This window comes from Ranitomeya variabilis, chromosome 6, assembly GCF_051348905.1.
Source record: "Ranitomeya variabilis isolate aRanVar5 chromosome 6, aRanVar5.hap1, whole genome shotgun sequence".
NCBI lineage: Eukaryota > Metazoa > Chordata > Amphibia > Anura > Dendrobatidae > Ranitomeya > Ranitomeya variabilis.
The window spans coordinates 445,335,248-445,359,329 of NC_135237.1; the positions used below are offsets into that span (position 1 = coordinate 445,335,248).

General features: G+C 48.5%; 1 protein-coding gene across 2 annotated transcripts in view; it reads left to right on the plus strand.

Moving 5' to 3' along the window:
- Window positions 1-24,082, plus strand: part of MCM4 (minichromosome maintenance complex component 4) — a 65,685-nt gene that overhangs the window by 561 nt on the left and 41,042 nt on the right. The window contains exons 2-3 of one of the 2 annotated variants that reach the window (XM_077270468.1): window positions 12,032-12,176; window positions 21,748-21,919. The gene's annotated coding sequence lies outside the window, so the exon portion shown is untranslated. Of the gene's footprint in view, window positions 1-11,300; window positions 12,177-21,747; window positions 21,920-24,082 lie in introns of those variants that run through there. The other variant, XM_077270467.1, reaches the window with a different exon arrangement.

The following is a 24,082-nucleotide window of genomic DNA, read 5'->3' on the forward strand; positions in this document are numbered from 1 at the left end:
ATGGTGCAGTGTACAGATTATATACTGTGTGACATGTCGGGACAGTCCGGCTATGGTGCAGTGTACAGATTATATACTGTGTGACATGTCGGGACAGTCCGGCTATGGTGCAGTGTACAGATTATATACTGTGTGACATGTCAGGACAGGCCGGCTATTGTGCAGTGTACAGATTATATTCTGTGTGACATGTCGGGACAGGCCGGCTATTGTGCAGATCATATACTGTGTGACATGTCAGGACAGTCCGGCTATTGTGCAGTGTACAGATTATATACTGTGCGACGTGTCGGGACAGTCCGGCTATTGTGCAGTGTACAGATTATATACTGTGCGACGTGTCGGGACAGTCCGGCTATTGTGCTGTGTACAGATTATATACTGTGTGACATGTCGGGACAGTCCGGCTATTGTGCAGTGTACAGATTATATACTGTGTGACATGTCGGGACAGTCCGGCTATTGTGCAGTGTACAGATTATATTCTGTGTGACATGTCGGGACAGGCCGGCTATTGTGCAGATCATTTACTGTGTGACGTGTCGGGACAGGCCGGCTATTGTGCAGTGTACAGATTATATACTGTGTGACATGTCGGGACAGTCCGGCTATTGTGCTGTGTACAGATTATATACTGTGTGACATGTCGGGACAGTCCGGCTATTGTGCAGTGTACAGATTATATACTGTGTGACATGTCAGGACAGTCCGGCTATTGTGCAGTGTACAGATTATATACTGTGTGACATGTCGGGACAGTCCGGCTATTGTGCAGTGTACAGATTATATACTGTGTGACATGGCGGGACAGGCCGGCTATTGTGCAGTGTACAGATTATATACTGTGTGACATGGCGGGACAGGCCGGCTATTGTGCTGTGTACAGATTATATACTGTGTGACATGTCAGGACAGTCCGGCTATTGTGCAGTGTACAGATTATATACTGTGTGACATGTCGGGACAGTCCGGCTATTGTGCAGTGTACAGATTATATACTGTGTGACATGGCGGGACAGGCCGGCTATTGTGCAGTGTACAGATTATATACTGTGTGACATGGCGGGACAGGCCGGCTATTGTGCTGTGTACAGATTATATACTGTGTGACATGTCGGGACAGTCCGGCTATTGTGCAGTGTACAGATTATATACTGTGTGACATGTCAGGACAGGCCGGCTATTGTGCAGTGTACAGATTATATACTGTGTGTCATGTCGGGACAGGCCGGCTATTGTGCAGTGTACAGATTATATACTGTGTGACATGTCGGGACAGGCCGGCTATTGTGCAGTGTACAGATTATATACTGTGCGACGTGTCAGGACAGGCCGGCTATTGTGCAGTGTACAGATTATATACTGTGTGACATGTCAGGTCAGTCCATATGCCTGCGCAGTATCTGACTTCTTTCAGCGTGTATGGTGTGTGTAAGCAGAGGCGCATACTCCATGTTTTTGTTTGCCGTTGTATGGTAATGCACTGTATCCGGCTGTCACTACGTTTGGGCTCATTTCTCCTTCGCCACATTGGGGGACACAGGACCATGGGTGTATGCTGCTGACACTAAGTAAATACGAAAAGGGTTAGGCTAGGTTCACATTGCGTTAACAGCAGCCCGTTCAACACATACGTTAACGGGCTGCTGTTAACGCAAGTGACGGTATGGCAGCACGCTAGCGCATATAGAACATCTGCTAGCTCTATCTGCGTTAGCGGTGACGGACCCGGAAATGCTGCAGACCGCGTCTCGGGGTCCGTCACTCAATGACGGCACATGGCTAGCGCATGCCCATTGTGGGCGTGCGCTAGCGATGCGTCCGACATTAGATTCAATGGCGGCGTTAATGGACTGCGTTACACGTTACCTCCCATAGGGGTGGAGCCGCATATTCATCACTGTAATGGGCGGCACCACGTGACCGCTCATACAGGAGAAGCTGCGGCGCGGAGAAGACGCTTCGAGGAAGCCGGTTGAGTATTTTTGGGCGCACAGGGGGTGGGGGGGGTGGGGGAAAACAAAGATCTTTATTTCTACTGCAAAAAAACAAAATACAATGATTTTTCATTCTCTCCAGCGAACGCTGCTGGAGAGCAGAAATTAATGGGGGCTTCAGCACCACGCTGGGGGGACAGCGCTTACTGTAGCGCTGTCTCCTGCACAGCACACGGACTGCACACGGACAGCATCCCTGTGCGGTACGTGTTTTACACGGACCCATTGACTTTAATGGGTCCGTGTGATCCGTGCGCTCCCACGAACACTGACATGTCTCCGTGTTTTGCACGCGGACACACGGTCCACGAAAACACGCTGACATGTGCAGAGACACATTGATTTTAATGTGTCTACGTGTGTCAGTGTCTCCGGTACGTGAGAAAACTGACACCTCACGTACCGGAATCACTGACGTGTGACACCGGCCTTATAGAGCGCCTCTAGACGTTTGGGACGTTAATTTGGTCCTGGGTGTCCTACAAGAGTCTCCCTTCGAGCCATTGCAGGACATCTCCCTATCTTTCCTTTCATGGAAGGTTGCCTTCCTTGTAGTAATTGCTTCAATCAGAAGAGTTTCGGATTTGGCTGCTCTTTCCTGTCGAGCTCTGTTTCTGGGTTTTCACCATGACAAGGTGGTCCTTAGACCGTCTCCGTCCTTCCTTCCTAAGGCCAGTTTCACACGTCAGTGGCTCCGGTACGTGAGGTGACAGTTTCCTCATGTACCGGAGCCACTGACACACGTAGACACATTGAAATCTATGCATCTGTGCAGATGTCATTGATTTTTTGCGGACCGTGTCTCCGTGTGCAAAACACGGAGACATGTCAGTGTTCGCGGGAGCGCACGGATTACACGGACCCACTAAAGTCAATGGGTCCGTGTAAAACACGTACCGCACACGGATGTTGTCCGTGTGCCGTGCAGGAGACAGCGCTACAGTAAGCGCTGTCCCCCCCACATGGTGCTGAAGCCGCCATTCATATCTTCTCTGCAGCAGCGTTTGCTGTAGAGAAGATATGAATAATCCTTTTTTTTTTGTTTCTCGTGTTTAACATAAAGATCCATGTCCCCACCCCCTGTGCGCACGCCCGCTGTTATTAAAATACTCACCCGCCTCCCTCGCAGTGTCCTGTCCTGGCCGCAGCTTCTCCTGTATGCGGTCACGTGGGGCCGCCCATTACAGAAATGAATATGCGGCTCCACCCCTATGGGAGGTGGAGCCGCATATTCATGACAGTAATCGGCGGCCCCACGTGACCGCTCATACAGTAGAAGGTGCGGCCAGGACAGGAAGCAGCGCCAGCGAGGGAGCCGGGTGAGTATTTTAATAACAGCGGGCGGGCGCACAGGGGGTGGGAGGGGGGTGGGGACATGGATCTTTATGTTAAACACGAGAAACAAACAAAAAAAAGGATTATTCATATCTTTTCTACAGCAAACGCTGCTGCAGAGAAGATATGAATGGTGGCTTCAGCACCATGTGGGGGGGACAGCGCTTATCTCTAGCGCTGTCTCCTGCACAGTGCGTGTGGTACCCAGTCGGCACACGTGTGCCACACTGATGTGCCACAGAAACGCACGGGCACACGGACACAGATAATTCCGGTACCGATTTTTCCGGTACCGGAATTATCTGGACGTTTGAGACTGGCCTAAGGTGGTGTCTTCTTTTCACCTTAGTGAGGATATCATGCTTCCCTCGTTTTGTCCTACTTCGGTTCACCGAGTGGAAAAGGCTCTTCATTCCCTAAATTTTGTGAGGGCTCTTAGGAAGTACGTATCTAGGACGGCACCTTTTAACCAGGCGGATGCCCTGTTCGTGCTCCCGGCGGGACACCGGAAGGGATTGGCCGCTTCTAAGTCGACAATAGCCAGATGGATTCGGTCGACTATTCAAGAAGCTTACCGCGTCAGAGGCAAGCAGATTCCAGCGGGGATCAAGACACACTCCACTCGGTCGGTAGGCGCTTCGTGAGCCATTCGGCATCAAGCATCTGCAGAGCAGGTTTGCAAAGTGGCGACCTAGTCCAGCCTGCACACTTTCTCAAAGCATTATGATGTCCATACTCGGGCATCTGCAGACGTGAGCCTGGGTAGACGTATCTTGCAGGCAGTGGTAGCGCATCTCTAGATAGCAGGTGCCGTGAGTTTACTCTGTTATGTTGTTACTTCCCACCCAGGGGCTGCTTTGGGACGTCCCACGGTCCTGTGTCCCCCAATGTGGCGAAGGAGAAATAGGGATTTTTGTGTACTCACCGTAAAATCCTTTTATCCGAACCACTCATTGGGGGACACAGCACCCACCCTTTTGGCCTGTTGCCTTTGATGAGTGTTATAATTTTGACATGTTGTACCTACAATTAATTATTGTTAATCTGCTACTGCTTGGTCACTGAACTGGTTCTATTCAAAGCCAGTGGGTGGTGTATACTGCAGAGGAGGAGCTAACCCTTTTTGTATTTACTTAGTGGCAGCCTCCTAGTGGCAGCAGCATACACCCACGGTCCCTTTGTTCCCTAATGATTGGCTTAGAGAAAAGGATTTTACGGTGTGTGAAGAGCGGAACAAAAATGGTTACCTCAATGAACCAAAAAGAATTTGTGATCAATATTGACCTGTCCATTCAAGGACATTTTAGCCATAGTGTGAAATCCTATTTTTTGTCTGTGAAACTGCCACTTAGGCGAAACTGTACTGTTTTGTTTGTTGTGAAACTATCACATAGCCGAAACTGTTTTCTTTTGTCTTCTCTTTTCTCTCTTTGTTTAAACAAGCAAAACTTGTATAACCACTGAAACTACCTGTTTAACTATATAAAGAGGGGATAGCACCTTGAAGGCAGGCGTGCCTCAGAGGCTTCCCAGTGATATACTATACGAGACGTGTCTTGTGTATTATTTCTGGTGATTCCCCACTTCCAAAGGCTGCTCCGACTGAGTGTGGTCCCGACATTTCCTGGCGCCTGAACAGGGACCCGAGGTCTGTGTACTCCTTCAAGAACACCGGCAGAATACGAACGAAAAGAGAATCTGGGATAATGGACGGCAGATGAATAAAAACCTGGCCAGGTAAGAGACACTGTTAGATCTCTTATATCTGCCCTGCACTGTCCGTAAGATTTTCTGTGTCGTGTCCTTTAGCGGGTAGTTCTAGTAGAGGAGGATACCTATAGCTCGGGTTCTTGAACTACTTAGGAATTGACCACCTCACGGAGTACGGCATTGAATGAGAGTGAATGTGAATAGAAGGTGTGTGGAAGTTGGGAATAGCCCTATAAGCCGCCCAGGGTGTTGAAACAGAAGAAGTGACTGTCCCGCTGGGCAACGTGGTTGCGTCCTTTCGGGGAGACCTCCGCGCCTATGTTCAATCTCTGATCCTGTCTTTGACGAAAACCTGGTGACGGATAAGTGTATGATAGTATGAGCCCAGGACAGATAAATTAGCCTGGGACAAGATACGTTGTATTTTGATCCTCTGTCTGGTTGCATTTGTGTTGTTTGCTATAGGTGTAGGAATCAGGATTTTCTTACATCAGCACGGTACGCAGAAGCCGTTAAACATCCTAGCTCCTTAGGAAGAAGGTAACGAGGTATTCTCATACCCAAACGCCACCTAGGGCAAGAAAAGAAAAAAGCTCAGGATAAGAAAATGGGGAATAAGCAAACAAAGTCGGAACCAGAAGAATTAGATATCTATACTATCATAAAGGAGAGAAGTGGTGAAGATGCCACTAAGGGGCTGAGAAAGATTTTTAGTAAGTTTGGAGTTACTAAGGCAGAAGCCTTTAGTAGGAAAAAATGGGAAGGAATTCAGGAAAAAAAAAAAAAAAAGGCATAATCAGAGACAAGAAATGGATAGATCAGATCCAAGCGTTGATTGATGTCTCTAGGGTAGCAGAAAAAGAGGGATGGACATATAATCAACAGAATAAAAAGTGGTGTATTAGACCCGCAGGCTATGGAGAAAAACAAAATGTGGAATATAAGAACACCCCACCCCCATACCTTAACCCACATGCCCCATCTTTTCTCCAAACACCACCTCAAAGTTTAGCCGGACCAGGAGGATGGGTATGTCCGCACTGTGGACAACAAAATCCAGACTGGAGAAATGATTGCCTAGCCTGTGGTACACCTAGACATGGCGCTGTACTTGCCCCTGTTAGGGTAGTACCAAGACCCTTTAGGGAACCTGGTGCTGACGGAGTAATGGGAACTAGATACCACCAAACTCGACAATATTTCCCTTGGTCCCCCGCTGAAGGCATGTCTCTCTTGCATAACGCACCAGATCCCACCCAGTGTCCAGTTAGATTTGCACAATATATACAGCAAATTATGCAGACTCACGCTGGAGTTTGGGCAGATGGAGAAGAATTATGTAGAATGAAAATGACTCCTGGACTCTTCCAGGAGCTATTAGCAAATCTACAGGTACATAGGCCCCAGGCAGGAGATGGTGCCTTACAAACGATAGAATCAGGTACGCAATTTATAGATCACTTAATGGTCTTCATGAGGGAAAAACAGAGGCAGAGAGGAACAACGGGAGTGGTGGCTCAGAAATCTGGACAATCAGTAGACGAATATTATCTAAGTGTAGAAAATAATTTCAGAGATGAAGGCATGGATCTAACCGCTTCAGGAATGATGAGGTTAGTTACAAAAACCTTTATAGATGGATTGTCTCCAAAAGTGAAGGAAAAGCTTAAGGCCGCAACCCCTGATTGGAGAACCTTGGAAGACCCACACCTGGCTAGACAGAAAGCTGTAGGGATAGAAATGGACTTAAGAGAAAATTCTAAGCCAGTAAGAATTGCACAGGCTAATACTGGCTCTGCTAATCAAAAGTTTACTTGTCATTACTGTAAGAAGCCAGGACATTTCCAAAGGGAATGTAGGAAGAGAAAAGCAGATATAGATTCAGGAACCTTTGTACCCAAAAATAGGATAAATAACCCAGCGCCTGATCAAACAGACAGCTCAGAATGACTGAAGGTTATGCAGGTCTCTCTTCCTTCTAGAAGACCAATAATACAAGTTGAGGTTGAGGGTAAAAATGTACCTTTTCTGATAGATACGGGAGCAACATCCTCCATTTTAAATCAAGACTTTTTACCATATCCTGACAATATATCCTCAAAGGTAACATATGCAGAAGGGTATTGTTTCACACTGTAGACAGTGGATCATACATGCAAGTCAACTCATGCAGTCTTTATATGACTGTATTGCCAACACGCCATATTCACTCAGTGAAGAGGCTAAACAGTCATTTTCCTCTTTGAAAACAGCACTGGTATCAGCTCCGGCTCTGGGACTCCCAGACTACACTAAACCTTTTCAATTGATGGCAGCTGAGATATCCTCACATGCTACAGGGGTGCTCACACAAAAACATGGAAACAAACAGAGACCTGTGGCATACATATCAGCTCATCTGGACCCTGTAGCTAGAGCCGCACCTTCTTGTGTAAGAGTAGTAGCCGCAATTTCACTGTTATTAGATAAAGCTTCTGAGATTGTTCTTGATCACCCACTTCTAGTTCAGACCACTCATGATGTACATGGCATTCTTAACCAGGTCCAACCTAAACATATTTCAATGGCCAGACACCTCCGTCTCCAATGTTCCCTACTACTGCCGCCCAACATTTCCTTTGCCAGGGTTCAGACTCTTAATCTCGCGTCTTTGCTCCCTTTAAAGTCTGAGGGGGGTACCATACCTGAGGAAACTGCACTCTCCAACTCCTTTGACCCATCAGAGTCAATGCATGATTGTGTACAATTAATGGAACAAGAGACTCAGGGCTTACGTAATGTACGTGACAAGCCACTCTGTAATGCTACATTTGAACTTTTCATAGATGGCAGTAGATATGCAGATATGAATGGACAATTTCATACAGGTTATGCAGTAGTAACTCAGCATGAAGTGCTGAAAGCAGAACCTCTCCCTGCTAATCAGTCTGCACAAGAAGCAGAACTTACGGCATTAGTTGAAGCTCTAAAAATAGCCAAAGATCAGACAGCAAACATATACACTGATTCTAGATATGCACATGGCATTATTTTCGATTTTGGCGTAATATGGAGAGCCAGAGGTTATATGACTGCTTCAGGCCAACCTGTTAAACATGCCTCCCTCATTAGACAGATTCTGGAGGCAGCACAAGAAACTAAAGAAATAGCGGTGATAAAGGTAGCTGCACATGTGAGACTCGACACCGAGGAAGCCAGGGGTAACGATAAAGCCGACAAAGCAGCAAAACAGGCAGCACGTAAACCCTTACATCATGCCCACACACTAGATAGCTCTGAAGATGATGAGGAGAGATTGAAGGAAGCTCAGAAACAGGTAGACGACGAAGAAAGAGGGCAGTGGCAGAAAAAAGGGGCAGAAGATCAGCAAGGATTATGGAAAAAAGGAACTTTGTTGTGTTTACCCAGAGCCTGGTACCCCGCAGTGGCGAGTGACCTCCACCTACCTACGCATGTATCGGCAAACGGTATGACGCTCAAGGTAAAAGAAAGGTGGTTGGCTCCAGGCTTTGGTAATTTCGCTCGGAACATGTGTGCTGCATGCGCTATATGCCTGGCACACAATCCAGGTCAGACCATTAAAACCCCAACCAAGCATCATGTAAGACCACTGTATCCCTTTCAAAGACTCCAGATCGACTACATCCAACTTCCTAGGTACAATGGATACGAATATGTGCTTGTATGTGTGGACATGTTCTCAGGGTGGCCAGAGGCTTATCCAGTTCGTAAAGCCTCAGCAAAAACTACTGCCATTAAAATAGCACATGAACTGATACCCCGTTACGGCATGCCTGAGGTGATCGAGTCAGATAGGGGTACCCATTTTACTGGAGAAATATTCCAGAATGTTATGAAAATGTTGGGAGTAGAAAACCAGTTTCACACTCCGTATCACCCACAGAGTTCAGGTAAAGTGGAAAGATTAAATGGAACAATAAAATTAAAAATCCAGAAGGCCATGGCAGAAACAGGAAAGCCTTGGACCGAGTGTCTACCACTTGCCCTGTATTCCATCCGAAACGCCCCAAGGGGGAAGGCTAAGCTGTCACCACATGAGATTCTTTTTGGTAGAGCAGCAAATTTGGGTTGTTATTTTCCACAACAACTGATGTTGAATACTGAGACTTTAACTGCTTATGTACAAGAATTACAAAAACGTTTAGCTAAAGTGCATTCGCAAGTTTTTGCTTCCCTTCCAGATCCAGAAAATCTCGAAGGAGGCCACAAGTTGGAACCTGGTGATCAAATCTACGTGAAAAGACACACCAGAAAGACTCTGGAACCGAGATTTGATGGACCTTTCCAAGTCCTGTTAACAACTCCAACAGCAGTCAAGCTTGACGGAAAGGCATCATGGATACATGCAAGCCATTGCAAAAAAGCAGAATAAGACTCATGATATTGATGTTAATAATGTTAACCTCAACGGAATGCATGTATGTGGGAATCCCGCAGCCGGGTACTGTAGCCCCTTGGGACAAAAACCCTCTTGGTGTATGCTTCAGAATGTATCTAGTTTTGTGGATTTGGCTCACAGATTGGTATTGCAGAACTCAGCTTTGTGGGATCTGCCTGAGGGTACATTTTGGATATGCGGAGAAGGAGCATATAAATGGCTTCCCGTAGGTATAAAGGGTACTTGTACATTAGGACGCCTAACCCCGGCTACTTTCATAATTTCGAACAAACAAGTGAATATGCAAGCCGTGCCCAAGCACACACTGTATAAAAGAGCTGCAGATAACTCACCACGTCCCTCGGGGAGGCCACATATAGTACAAATGGGAATTCCCAACAAAATTGCTAGTACCATTTTTATTTATCCTATGTTAACACAGATGTGGGATAAATTAGTTAGAGCCACGGATTATCTAGATGACCAGATCTGGGATATATTGGACATATTAAATACTAGTATAGCTGTACAGAATCAGCTTATAATAGTCACTAACCAACATACCCTGGTATTGGATTACCTAACTGCCTCACAAGGGGGTATGTGTCAAATCATCGGACCCACCTGCTGTCATTATATAGACCCGAATAGTACTATGAGTATGAGATTTAAATTAGAAGACGTACAACGACTCAGGGATCAGTATGACAAAGACAATGACCAAAATAAGGATAGCTGGTGGTCAGATACCTTTTCTTTTCTTAACCCGGCCAATTGGTTCAGGGGGATCGGTGGGTGGGTTACCGGGATTATGCAAAGCCTAATACATACAGTTATAGTTATTGTAATTATATATGTATTATTCAAGGTTGTATTCAAGGGTATCTCGGTATGCACAAATAAATTTTGTGTAATGGATGCGAGAATATAAAGTTTTTTTTTTTTTTTTATATATCACAAAAAGAATGACTAAAATAATCGTCTATATGACAAGGTTTTGAATGGAATATGTCAAAGGGGGGATTGTGAAGAGCGGAACAAAAATGGTTACCTCAATGAACCAAAAAGAATTTGTGATCAATATTGACCTGTCCATTCAAGGACATTTTAGCCATAGTGTGAAATCCTATTTTTTGTCTGTGAAACTGCCACTTAGGCGAAACTGTACTGTTTTGTTTGTTGTGAAACTATCACATAGCCGAAACTGTTTTCTTTTGTCTTCTCTTTTCTCTCTTTGTTTAAACAAGCAAAACTTGTATAACCACTGAAACTACCTGTTTAACTATATAAAGAGGGGATAGCACCTTGAAGGCAGGCGTGCCTCAGAGGCTTCCCAGTGATATACTATACGAGACGTGTCTTGTGTATTATTTCTGGTGATTCCCCACTTCCAAAGGCTGCTCCGACTGAGTGTGGTCCCGACAGGTGGGTACACAAAAATCCCTATTTTGTGCTCATGCGCAATTGATTTGCAGCATATGCACAGCCACGGCATCCTTTTGCCTTTATTCTATGCACACGCACAATTTTTTCGCCGTGTATGTTACAGCTGGCTTTTGTAAGTCCGACAGCTGATTTGTATTGATTATTATTTTTCTATTTAAAGAGAAGGATTGTGCACAGTAACCTACAGACAGTGTCAGGTCGGTGCCGTTATACTGATTAACATGATAACTTGGGTGATGAAATCAGTCTTGTGGTTTTTGCTTAATCTTTATTTTCGGTTTTGAGTTAATGAGATTCTTTTGCCTCGGGGCGGCCTGTGGGGGTCTTCATGTGGTGCTCTGATTAGGTATTCATAATGCAATCTGCTGACAGGTTACTGATTCCTCACTGACCTGCCTCCTATTTTACATACTGAATATTATATATATTGAAAAAAAAAAATCCCCTTCTGCAGGCAGGTTCCGGCGCTGCAGCATGATCACATGTATAATGTGCATTTAATTTTTTTTGCGGTTATAAATTTATTCAGAAAAAAAATAGCATCTATCAGCGCCATCTTGCTAGAGGAAAAAAAAATTGTCTCCACCAAGATGGTGCCGGCGGCGCCTGCGCAGTAGCATCTATCAAATCGCCGATAGATGCCACTGCGCAGGTGCGATTGGTGCCAGTTGGAGACAAATTTTTTTCTGAATAAATTTATTGCAGCAAACAAAATAATTAAATTCACATACATGTGATCATGCTGCCCGCAGCCTGCTGAATGTGATTTTTTTCCCAATACATATAATATTAATTATGTAAAATAGGGGGCAGGTCAGTGAGGGATCAGAGTGACCTGTCAGAAGCCATACACATGAATACCTAACCAGAGCACCACATGAAGCCCCCCACACAGGCCGCCCCGGAGACAAGAGCATATCATTAACTCAAACTGAAAATAAAGATTAAACAACAACCACAAGACGGATTTCATCAACCAAGGTATCATTGTAATCAGTTTAACGGCGCCGACCTGACACTGTAGGTTACTCAGCACAATCCTGCTGACAGGTTCCCTTTAATACTGTCATCATATTATATAGAACTGTACTTACAATTGCTCATTTTGCCTTTCTACCCTGTTAATTCTTCTCTTTTCCTTTAGATCTATGACATCACATGATTAAAAACTGACTAGCTGAATCATTCTAAGGTCTATGTAGAAATAGGAGGGTCAATTTTCCCTGAATGAGTCATCAGTCACTGCAAGAGTCAATAACAGGCAGAGGATGGAGCAACTGGGTCAGGAGGTAAAGAGAATTGTTTCAGAAAGTGGCAACACAAATGTAATTTTTCTCTAGTCACCTTCCACGACGGCATATGGAGGTTGTCTCTTTGCCCTAATGGGAACAGGAAACAGAGAGGTTAAAAGGACCACTTGCCAGTGTCTTTCCTGTTCCCCTTGGGACAAGGAGAGGTTTTTTTCATATGCTGTAGTGGCCGGTGAACTGCAGTGTTTTTAGCAGGTTTTACCTGCTTAGCCGGGCAGCTGGTGTCGCTCCGTGCCTCCCCTTATGCTGCTCCCGTCGTCCTGTACTCCAGGTACCTCGGGACCCCCTCCAGGCCTTCCTGCGCCCCCACGAGGGTAAAGCAGGCCTGGATCCCCAGCCGGGATCCTCTTTGAGCTTCCCGGCTTCTTCCCCTCCATGCGGCTCGGCGTTCCGGAAGTGACGTCAGCGGTCGCGCGCGCGTCACTTCCGGTTTTCATATGCTCCCTGAAGCCGGTACTTCCGGGTTTCGCCGGCCGGCGTTGTCGGAGCAATGGCGTCCCACACATGGATACCGGAGGGGGAGATTCGGCCGCTGGAGGCAGGTGCTGGGAGTGCTCTCCATAAAAGCCTGCTGAACCCCCACTGAGGTAAGACCAAATTTTTCAGTATGGACGGTTCCTTATGCCCTGCGTCTGCAGAGCCCAGAGATGCCCCTGCTACTGTGAGTACGCAGGGACGGGATCCGGGAGGTAGTTCCCTTAGGGGGTTTAGCTCCTCACTCCTCTCTCCCTCTTTATTTCAGGGAGAAAGGTCTACCCCTAAAGCTAACTATAGGAAGAAGTGCCCGGTCTGTGCTGCTAAATTCCCTCCTAACTGGGATAAAAAGCTCTGTCAGCCATGCACTGACAAGATAATTAAAGCGGAGCAACCATCGCTACTAGATGAGATTCGCTCTCTTGTTAAACAGGAGGTACAATCTTCCTTGGCAGCTTTCACACCTCCGCCACCACACTCCCCAGCTAAAGGCCCCGTCTCACATAGCGGGATCGCTAGCGAGATCGCTGCTGAGTCACAAGTTTTGTGACGCAACAGCGACCTCAGTAGCGATCTCGCTATGTGTGACACGTACCAGTGACCAGGCCCCTGCTGCGAGATCGCTGGTCGTGTCGGAATGGCCTGGACCTTTTTTTGGTCGTTGAGGTCCCGCTGACATCGCTGAATCGGTGTGTGTGACACCGATCCAGCGATGTCTTCACTGGTAACCAGGGTAAACATCGGGTTACTAAGCGCAGGGCCGCGCTTAGTAACCCGATGTTTACCCTAGTTACCAGCGTAAATGTAAAAAAAAAACAAACAGTACATACTCACCATCTGATGTCCGTCAGGTCCCTTGCCGTCCGCTTCCTGCTCTGACTGAGTGCCGCCGTACAGTGAGCACAGCACAGCGGTGACGTCACCGCTGCGCTCTGCTCTCACTGTACGGCGGCACTCAGTCAGAGCAGGAAGCAGACGGCAAGGGACCTGACGGACATCAGATGGTGAGTATGTACTGTTTGTTTTTTTTTACATTTACGCTGGTAACCAGGGTAAACATCGGGTTACTAAGCGCGGCCCTGCGCTTAGTAACCCGATGTTTACCCTGGTTACCCGGGTGCTGCAGGGGGACTTCGGCATCGTTGAAGACAGTTTCAACGATGCCGAAGTCGTTCCCCTGATCGTTGGTCGCTGGAGAGAGCTGTCTGTGTGACAGCTCCCCAGCGACCACACAACGACTTACCAACGATCACGGCCAGGTCGTATCGCTGGTCGTGATCGTTGGTAAATCGCTATGTGAGACGGGGCCTTAAGAAAAGGAAGATACAGGTCATTGAATCGGACTCTGATTCAGACCACTCTCAAACTTCATCTGTTGGCTGGGAAGATCCTGCATCCCCTAAAGCTGAGGTCAGGAAATACCTCTTTTCCTCAGAGTATATTGAGGACCTAGTCTCTGCTGTACGTAACACGATGGGACTTGAAGAGGAACCTGTACCTCAGTCCATACAGGATCATATGTTCGGTGGGCTCAGATCGGAGAAGAAAACAGGGTTTCCCGTTCACGCTAATGTGGTTAACATGATTGAGCAGGAATGGGAACTCCCTGAAAAGCGCTTTAGCATGTCTTCAGAGATGAAACATAGATTTCCTCTAGAAGGTGATTTTGTCAAACTTGACATTCCCAAAGTTGACGTGCAGGTAGCCAGAGTCGCCAAAAAAACGGCACTCCCGTTTGAGGACTCTTCGCAATTGAGAGATCCTATGGACAGGAAGATTGAGAGTCTCCTGAAGAAGTCTTGGGAATCCTCTACGTCTGTCCTGAAGGCTAATATCGCCTCTACCTGCGTAGCCAGGGCCCTCTCCTGTTGGCTAGAAAAACTGGAGTCTCACATATCGCAGGGTACCCCTAGAGGTGAAATGTTAGATTCACTTCCTATACTACTTAGAGCTACTGGTTTCCTGGCGGATGCTTCCCTGGAATCCGTTAGGATTGCTGCCAGGTCTCTAGTACTCTCCAACTCTGCCAGAAGGGCTCTCTGGCTCAAACTATGGAGTGGCGATATCACCTCTAAGGGTACCGTCACACATTGAAATTTCCATCGCTACGACGGTACGATTCGTGACGTTCTAGCGATATCGTTACGATATCGCAGTGTCTGACACGCTACTGCGATCAGACACCCTGCTGAGAATCGTACGTCGTAGCAGATCGTTTGGAACTTTCTTTTGTCGCTTGATCACCCGCTGACATCGCTGGATCGTTGTGTGTGACAGCGATCCAGCGATGTCTTCGCTTGTAACCAGGGTAAACATCGGGTAACTAAGCGCAGGGCCGCGCTTAGTAACCCGATGTTTACCCTGGTTACCAGCGTAAACGTTAAAAAAACAAACCGTACATACTCACCCGTCGGTGTCCTTCAGGTCCCTTGCCGTCTGCTTCCTGCTCTGAGTGCCGGCCGGAAAGTGAGAGCAGAGCGCAGCGGTGCTGCGCTCTGCTCACTGTACGGCTGCACTCAGAGCAGGAAGCAGACGGCAAGGGACCTGAAGGACACCGACGGGTGAGTATGTACGGTTTGTTTTTTTACGTTTACGCTGGTAACCAGGGTAAACATCGGATTACTAAGCGCGGCCCTGCGCTTAGTTACCCGATGTTTACCCTGGTTACTGGGGACTTCGGCATCGCTCCAGCGCCGTGATTGCAACGTGTGACCGCAGTCTACGACGCTGGAGCGATATTCATACGATCGCTGCGACGTCACGGATCGTGCCGTCGTAGCGATCAAAATGGTACTGTGTGACGGTACCCTAAAGCTAAATTGTGTGCCATTCCCTTTAAAGGAGACTATGTGTTTGGCCCAGCATTAGACGACATTCTTAACAAAGCGACTGACAAGAAAAAGGCACTCCCGGAGCAAAAGCAACCGAAAAAACGTTTTTTTCGTGCCCCAATGTCGCAGTCCTCTCAACCGAGGGGTAAAGGCAAGACCGGCAGGTGGAGCTATGCAAAAGGGAGAGGGAAAAATATTTTTGTCCCTCAACAACAACAGCAGCAGCAGTCATCCCAACAAGATAAACAATGACTCCGACCCAGTGGGGGGAAGACTCTCAAAATATGTGGATCAGTGGGAAAACATCACCAGTTCCCACTGGGTCCTCAATGTAATCAAGCAGGGCCTTTTCATCGAGTTAATTTCTCCCCCCCCCCTCAGGGTCTAAAAATTACTTCCCTTCCGGCAAGACATCACAATTTGTTAACGTTGGGTCTCAGAGATCTTCTGAAATCAAACGTGGTTTCCCCGGTTCCACAGTCAGAACAAGGTCTGGGACATTATTCCCGATTATTCCTGGTACCCAAACCATCGGGGGAAGTTCGGATTATTATAAATTTAAAGGGTCTGAATCAGTCCGTGAAATATCGAAGATTCAAGATGGAGTCTGTAAAATCAGCCATCCCTTTAATAAATCAACACTCCTTTATGGCAACTATCGATCTAAAGGATGCGTATTTCCACATTCCTATCCACCCGAGACACAGAAAATATCTCAGGTTTGCGATACAGGGAAATCACCAGGTGGAGCACTATCAGTTTGGAGTCCTCCCATTCGGCATTTCATCAGCCCCGAGGGTGTTCTCCAAAGTGATGGCAGAGGCAGTGTCCTTTATCCGGAGACAAGGGGTTTGTATAGTGCCCTATTTGGACGATCTGCTGATAGTAGCTCCCACCGAGGCAACCCTGATGTCCCATGTGTCAGCAACATTAGAGATACTGAAATCTCTGGGTTGGATTCCGAATATGAAGAAATCTCAGCTTCAACCCTCAAAAACCAGAAAGTTTTTAGGAGTGGTTCTGGACTCGGTAAAACAAATGTCCTTTTTTCCAGACGATCACAGACTACCATTAGTAGTAAAGATCAGGAAATACAAGGAGATGAGATCTCCCACACTCCGAGACGGAATGTCGCTGTTAGGCTCCATGACAGCCTGCATTCAGTCGGTGGCTTGGGCTCAAGCCCACTCAAGAATTCTTCAAACTCATGTCTTAGACAATTGGGATGGTCGTCCCAGCTCACTGACCAAAAGGATTCGCACACCAGGTCGGGTGAAAGCATCCTTAACATGGTGGATGAGATCGAAAAATCTTCTCAGAGGTGTGAGTTGGGTTCAGTCCCCAATAACTACAATCAAGACAGATGCCAGCAAGAGGGGCTGGGGAGCCATGATAAATAATGTTCCCTATCAGGGTCTCTGGGACCAGACGATCAGAGGGAGATCTTCGAATTTCCGGGAACTCAAAGCGGTGGAAGAAGCCCTCTTAGCAGCAGATCGTCAGATTTTTGGCCAACATGTTCTGATACACTCAGACAACATGACCACGGTGGCTCATATCAAACACCAGGGCAGCACAAAATTCGCCAGCCTAAAAAAGGTCTCTGCCCGAATCTTTGCTTGGGCCGAAAATCACTTGCTGTCCCTGACGGCAACTCACCTGAAAGGTACTGCCAATATTCAGGCAGATTATCTGAGCCGGCGAGATATCCACCCGGGCGAATGGAGTCTGGATCCTCAAACGTTCAATCTTTTAGTAAGCAGGTGGGGTCTCCCGGATGTCGACCTCTTTGCCTCCCATCAAAATGCAAATGTCGAAACATTTTTTTCCCTGAACCCAACAGGCAATCCCAGAGCAGTGGATGCTCTAGTTCAAGATTGGCACTTTCATCTGGCCTACGCATTCCCACCAATCCCAATCCTTGCAAAGGTGCTGAGGAAAATTCGGATGGAAGGGACTCCAACTATTCTGATTGCTCCTTTTTGGCCCAAAAGAAGTTGGTTCAACTTAATCATCCAACTACAAGTGGACGGGCCGGTTATGTTACCAATAAAAGACAATCTCCTCTCTCAGGGGCCAGTTCTCCACTCAGACCCTCAGAAATGGAATTTAGCGGCGTGGTTTCTGAAGCCCAGGTTTTGAGAGCAAAAGGGCTATCAATCCCTGTCATAGCCACCTTACAAAAATCCAGGAAGCCAGTAACAAACGCCATTTACAATAAAATTTGGAAAAAGTTTTCATCTTTTTGCCTACCTATTCTTCCAGACCCTCTCAGGCCGGATATACCTAAGATATTAGATTTCTTACAGAAAGGCTTGGAAATGGGCCTGAAACCCAGTACTCTGAAGGTCCAGATTTCTGCGCTCAGTTCTATGTTCGATCAAGATCTAGCAGGCCATCGCTGGATCAAAAGATTCATGACCTCAGCAATCAGAATAAACCCTAGGCAACAAATCATAGTTCCTCCATGGGATCTTAACATTGTACTTCAAGGTCTTATGGGTCCACCCTTTGAACCTCTGTCTTCCTGTTCCCCACAAAATCTTGCTTACAAAACTGTTTTTTTGGTGGCTATAACTTCAGCCAGAAGAGTGGGTGAATTACAGGCCTTATCAATAAGAGAACCTTATTTACTGGTTAGAGATGACTCAATAGTACTCCGTCTGGATCCCTCTTTCCTTCCTAAAGTGGTCTCTGAATTTCATCGTTCTCAAGAAATCGTTCTACCTACCTTTTGCAACTAACCTGCAAACTCAGAGGAAAGGAAATTTAACACTCTGGACGTTCGTCGTATCCTGCTTCATTACCTGGATCAAACTCGAGATCTTAGAATTGATCATAACCTTTTTTGTCCATTCCTCGGGACAAAATAAGGGGAAAAAGGTAGCCAAAAATACCATTGCTACATGGATTAAAAAAGCCATAACAGAATCCTACCTTGCTCAAAATAAAATACCTCCGGTAGGGATCAAGGCCCACTCAACCAGATCTACGTCAGTTTCCTGGGCAGAAAGAGCAGGCACATCTCCGGAGCAGATCTGCAGGGCAGCTACGTGGTCCTCACTTCACACCTTCTCCAAACATTATAGGTTGGATGTGTTATCCAATAAGGATTTGGTCTTCGGCCGCAAGGTTCTTCAGGCCGTTGTCCCTCCCTAGTATCAAATTAGTTGGTATTCCTCCATATGCCGTCGTGGAAGGTGACTAGAGAAAATAGAATTATTCTTACCGTTAATTCGGTTTCTAGGAACCTTCCACGACGGCGCTAATTCCCGCCCTCTATATATTCCTGGATTAATTCTGGGATTCAGAAGGTAAACCGGTGCTATGGTCTCAGTTGTAAGTCACTGGCAAGTGGGAGGTGGGAGGTCCTTTTAACCTCTCTGTTTCCTGTTCCCCATTAGGGCAAAGAGACAACCTCCATATGCCGTCGTGGAAGGTTCCTAGAAACCGAATTAACGGTAAGAATAATTCTATTTTCATTAAAATTTCCAAAATTTTTTCATCACTTAAAGGGAACCTGTCACCCCGTTTTTTCAGTATGAGATAAAAATACTGTTAAATAGGGCCTGAGCTGTGCTTTACAATAGTGTATTTTTTGTCCCCTGATTCCCCACCTATGCTGCCGAAATACCTTACCAAAGTCACCGTTTTCGCCTGTCAATCACTCTGGTCTGGTCAAAAGGGCGTGGTGAAATGGTTGCAGCGGCAGACAAACAGCGCGAAAAGCCGGTGAATAGCGCCGATCGCGCTCTTTGTTTGCCGCTGCGCAGTGCATTCGGCAGTTGCGCATGCGCAAACCACTACGCCAACGCCGGGAAGATAAGCAAGAGGTGGGGGCGAAACAACCATTTCACCACGCCCTTTTGACCAGACCAGCGTGATTGACAGGCGAAAACGGCGACTTTGGTAAGGTATTTCGGCAGCATAGGTGGGGAATCGGGACAAAAAATACACTATTGTAAAGCACAGCTCAGGCCCTATTTAACGGTATTTTTATCTCATACTGAAAAAACGGGGTGACAGGTTCCCTTTAAATTAAAAAACAACCTATACATGTTTGGTATCTGTGTACTCATACTGATCATATTTCCGGGTCAGTTTTACCGTATAGTGAATATCGTAAATTAAAAACTCAAACAATTGTGTAATTGCATTTTTTTCACTATTTGAATGCACTTGGATTTTTTTTCCTGCTTTCCAGTACATCACATGATAAAATGGAGGGTGTGATTCAAAACTACAACTCGTCCTGCAAAAAACAAGCCCTCATACGGCTATGGGGATGGAAAAATAAAAATGTAATGGCTGTTGGAAGAAGGGGAGAAAAAAAACGAAAGAACAAAACTGGAAAATCACAAAGTCATGATGGGTTTTAAAAAATAAAAGACTAAAAAAACCTGCAAAGGATGAATCAAGGACAAAAACTTTAATGAAAGTGTACAAGGACAACAGACTGGGGCATTGTGTGTGGCTCAGAGCTGTAGAAAGCCTCATGTCTCTCCAGCACGGCTCAGGGCTCAGGCTGGGGCATTGTGTGCGGCTCAGAGCTGTAAGGCTATGTATACACGTTGCGGATTAGACTTAGGAATTTCTGGTGCGGATTCTGCCTCTCCTGGCAGAAAACGCACCTGCGTTTTTTTGTGCGGTTCCGCAGCGTTTTTTTGTGTGTTTTTGCTGCGGTTTTCTTGCGGATTTGCTGCGGTTTTTACCCCTGCGGTTTTCTATAATGGAGTGGGTAAAAAAACTCTGCAGATTCACAAAAAAGAAGTGACATGCTACTTCTTTTAAACCGCAGCGGATTTTCCGCAAAGTGTGCACAGCATTTTTTTTTCTCATTGACTTACATTGTACTGTAAATTGCGGATCTGCAGCATTTCTGCACTGCAAAAAACGCTGCGGATCCGCAGCAAATCCGCAACGTGTGCACATACCCTAAAAAGTCTCATGTCTTCCAGCAGGGCTCAGGCATTGTGTGCAGTGCAGAGCTGTAGAAAGCCTCATCTCTCTCCAGCACGGGTCAGGCTGAGGCATTGTGTGCCGCGCAGAGCTGTAGAAAGCCTCATGTCTCTCCAGCACAGCTCAGGCTGGGGCATTGTGTGCAGTGCAGAGCTGTAGAAAGCCTCATCTCTCTCCAGCACGGGTCAGGCTGAGGCATTGTGTGCGGCGCAGAGCTGTAGAAAGCCTCATGTCTCTCCAGCACGGGTCAGGCTGAGGCATTGTGTGCGGCGCAGAGCTGTAGAAAGCCTCATGTCTCTCCAGCACAGCTCAGGCTGGGGCATTGTGTGCGGCGCAGAGCTGTAGAAAGCCTCATGTCTCTCCAGCACAGCTCAGGCTGGGGCATTGTGTGCGGCGCAGAGCTGTAGAAAGCCTCATGTCTCTCCAGCACAGCTCAGGCTGAGGCATTGTGTGCGGCGCAGAGCTGTAGAAAGCCTCATGTCTCTCCAGCACGGGTCAGGCTGAGGCATTGTGTGCGGCGCAGAGCTGTAGAAAGCCTCATGTCTCTCCAGCACAGCTCAGGCTGAGGCATTGTGTGCGGCGCAGAGCTGTAGAAAGCCTCATGTCTCTCCAGCACAGCTCAGGCTGGGGCATTGTGTGCGGCGCAGAGCTGTAGAAAGCATCATGTCTCTCCAGCACGGGTCAGGCTGAGGCATTGTGTGCGGTGCAGAGCTGTAGAAAGCCTCATCTCTCTCCAGCACGGGTCAGGCTGAGGCATTGTGTGCGGTGCAGAGCTGTAGAAAGCCTCATGTCTCTCCAGCACGGGTCAGGCTGAGGCATTGTGTGCGGCGCAGAGCTGTAGAAAGCCTCATCTCTCTCCAGCACGGGTCAGGCTGAGGCATTGTGTGCGGCGCAGAGCTGTAGAAAGCCTCATGTCTCTCCAGCACGGCTCAGACAGGAGCGATGACTTTATTTCTGGCAGTAGGTTTTTTTTCCAACTTTTTTCAATTGTTTTTGCAACTTTATCGCTGCATGCTCAGTGACCCATCCCCAGCAGGGGGCGCCGCTCACATCCCCGGACCGCATTCCGCGCAACATTCTGTATTTGATACCAAGAGAAAAAAAACGGAAGTCGTGGGGACTGTACCATTATGGGGATAACAGAGGGGTCGTGCTATTTGACTATCTTGCCACAAATAAGTTATTGAAGCTACACCTGTTGTTCATATTTATGACTGCATATTATAACACAGTTATCAGTGTTTAGCATACAAACAAAACACACATTTGGTAATAATTTATTGTAGAGCTCCCTGCTGTGGTGGAACATTCCTTCTAGTCTGTGTGAGGAGCTGAAAATTCCCGCGAAACTTGTCACGTGACAGCCCTGTTGGCGCGAATTCGTCTGGCGGGAGAAGGAGCTGCAGCCGAGAACAACGTGAGCGGAGTGTGACACTGCGACAGCTACCGGGAGCGCAGGTGAGAAGCCGGGGGAACCGGCGGGTGTGGCAGGAACTGGAGCACTACAAACCCCAGCACTGGCAGCACGGGGTGTATCGTGACGTAGCCGGAGATAACACTGAGCTGAAATAAAGTAATGGGGATTCTAGGGAAGATGAATCCTAACCTGCTGAGCGTTGGAGTGAATTGTTGTCGTGTGGCCCCCAGCCCTTGGATGTTGTGGCCCCCCCCCCCCCCCCAGCCCTTGGATGTTGTGGCCCCCCCCCCCCCCCCCCAGCCCTTGGATGTTGTGGCCCCCCCCCCCAGCCCTTGGATGTTGTGGCCCCCCCCCCCCAGCCCTTGGATGTTGTGCCCCCCCCCCCCAGCCCTTGGATGTTGTGGCCCCCCCCCCCAGCCCTTGGATGTTGTGGCCCCCCCCCCCCCCCAGCCCTTGGATGTTGTGGCCCCCCCCCCCCCAGCCCTTGGATGTTGTGGCCCCCCCCCCCCAGCCCTTGGATGTTGTGCCCCCCCCCCCCAGCCCTTGGATGTTGTGGCCCCCCCCCCCAGCCCTTGGATGTTGTGGCCCCCCCCCCCCCCCAGCCCTTGGATGTTGTGGCCCCCCCCCCCCCAGCCCTTGGATGTTGTGGCCCCCCCCCCCCCAGCCCTTGGATGTTGTGGCCCCCCCCCCCCCCAGCCCTTGGATGTTGTGGCCCCCCCCCAGCCCTTGGATGTTGTGGCCCCCCCCCCAGCCCTTGGATGTTGTGAAACCCCCCCCCCAGCCCTTGGATGTTGTGGCCCCCCCCCCAGCCCTTGGATGTTGTGGCCCCCCCCCCAGCCCTTGGATGTTGTGGCCCCCCCCCCCCCCAGCCCTTGGATGTTGTGGCCCCCCCCCCCCAGCCCTTGGATGTTGTGGCCCCCCCCCAGCCCTTGGATGTTGTGGCCCCCCCCCCCAGGCCTTGGATGTTGTGGCCCCCCCCCCAGCCCTTGGATGTTGTGCCCCCCCCCCCCCCAGCCCTTGGATGTTGTGGCCCCCCCCAGCCCTTGGATGTTGTGGCCCCCCCCCCCCAGCCCTTGGATGTTGTGGCCCCCCCCCCCCCCAGCCCTTGGATGTTGTGGCCCCCCCCCCCCCAGCCCTTGGATGTTGTGGGCCCCCCCCCCCCAGCCCTTGGATGTTGTGGGCCCCCCCCCCCAGCCCTTGGATGTTGTGCCCCCCCCCCAGCCCTTGGATGTTGTGCCCCCCCCCAGCCCTTGGATGTTGTAACCCCCCCCCCCAGCCCTTGGATGTTGTGGCCCCCCCCCCAGCCCTTGGATGTTGTAAACCCCCCCCCCCCAGCCCTTGGATGTTGTGGCCCCCCCTCCAGCCCTGGATGTTGTGGCCCCTTCTCTCTGGCCTGGCTGCAGACTGCAGTGAGGTGACTGCGCTGTGCCCTGGGCATTGCTCATGGTTTGGATTATGTCCTGTCAGCGCAGTTTCACTGTACTTGTTCTCTGCCTGGATCCTGTCCATGGTGTATAAGTGTAAGCCTCTAGCCCCTGGGCTGTAACTACTGTCATCCTGACCATGCTGAAGTTTGTTTCTTAGTCGGCAATTTTTTCTTTTCTGTTGTTTTTTTTAACCCCTTCGTGCCATGCGCCGTACTAGTACGGCGCTGCCGGCACTGCATTAGTGCCAGCCGCAGTACTAGTACGGCGCATCGATCACCGCGGTGATCAGGTGCGGGTGTCAGCTGTATATGACAGCTGACACCCCGCAGCAATGCCCACGATCGGCGCTGTCGCCGATCGCGGGCATTTAACCCCTCTGATGCCGCTGTCAATAGTGACAGCGGCATAGAGGGGGATCGCGCAGGGACGGGGGCTCCCTGCGCTCTCCCACCGGAGCAACGCGATGAGATCGCGCTGCTCCGGTGACCTGGAAGGAGTCCCCGGATCCAAGATGGCCGCGGGACTCCTTCCGGGTCATGAGATGACCCTGCTTGCCGGCGTCTGCTGAGAATTCCTCATAGCAGGCGCCGGCAAGCCTCTGCAATGTGCTGCCACATCGGTGATCTGACAGAGTGCTGTGCACACTGTCAGATCACCGATCTGTGATGTCCCCCCCTGGGACAAAGTAAAAATGTTAAAAAAAAATAATTTCCACATGTGTAAAAAAAAAAAAAAATTCCTAAATAAAGAAAAAAATATATATATTCCCATAAATAC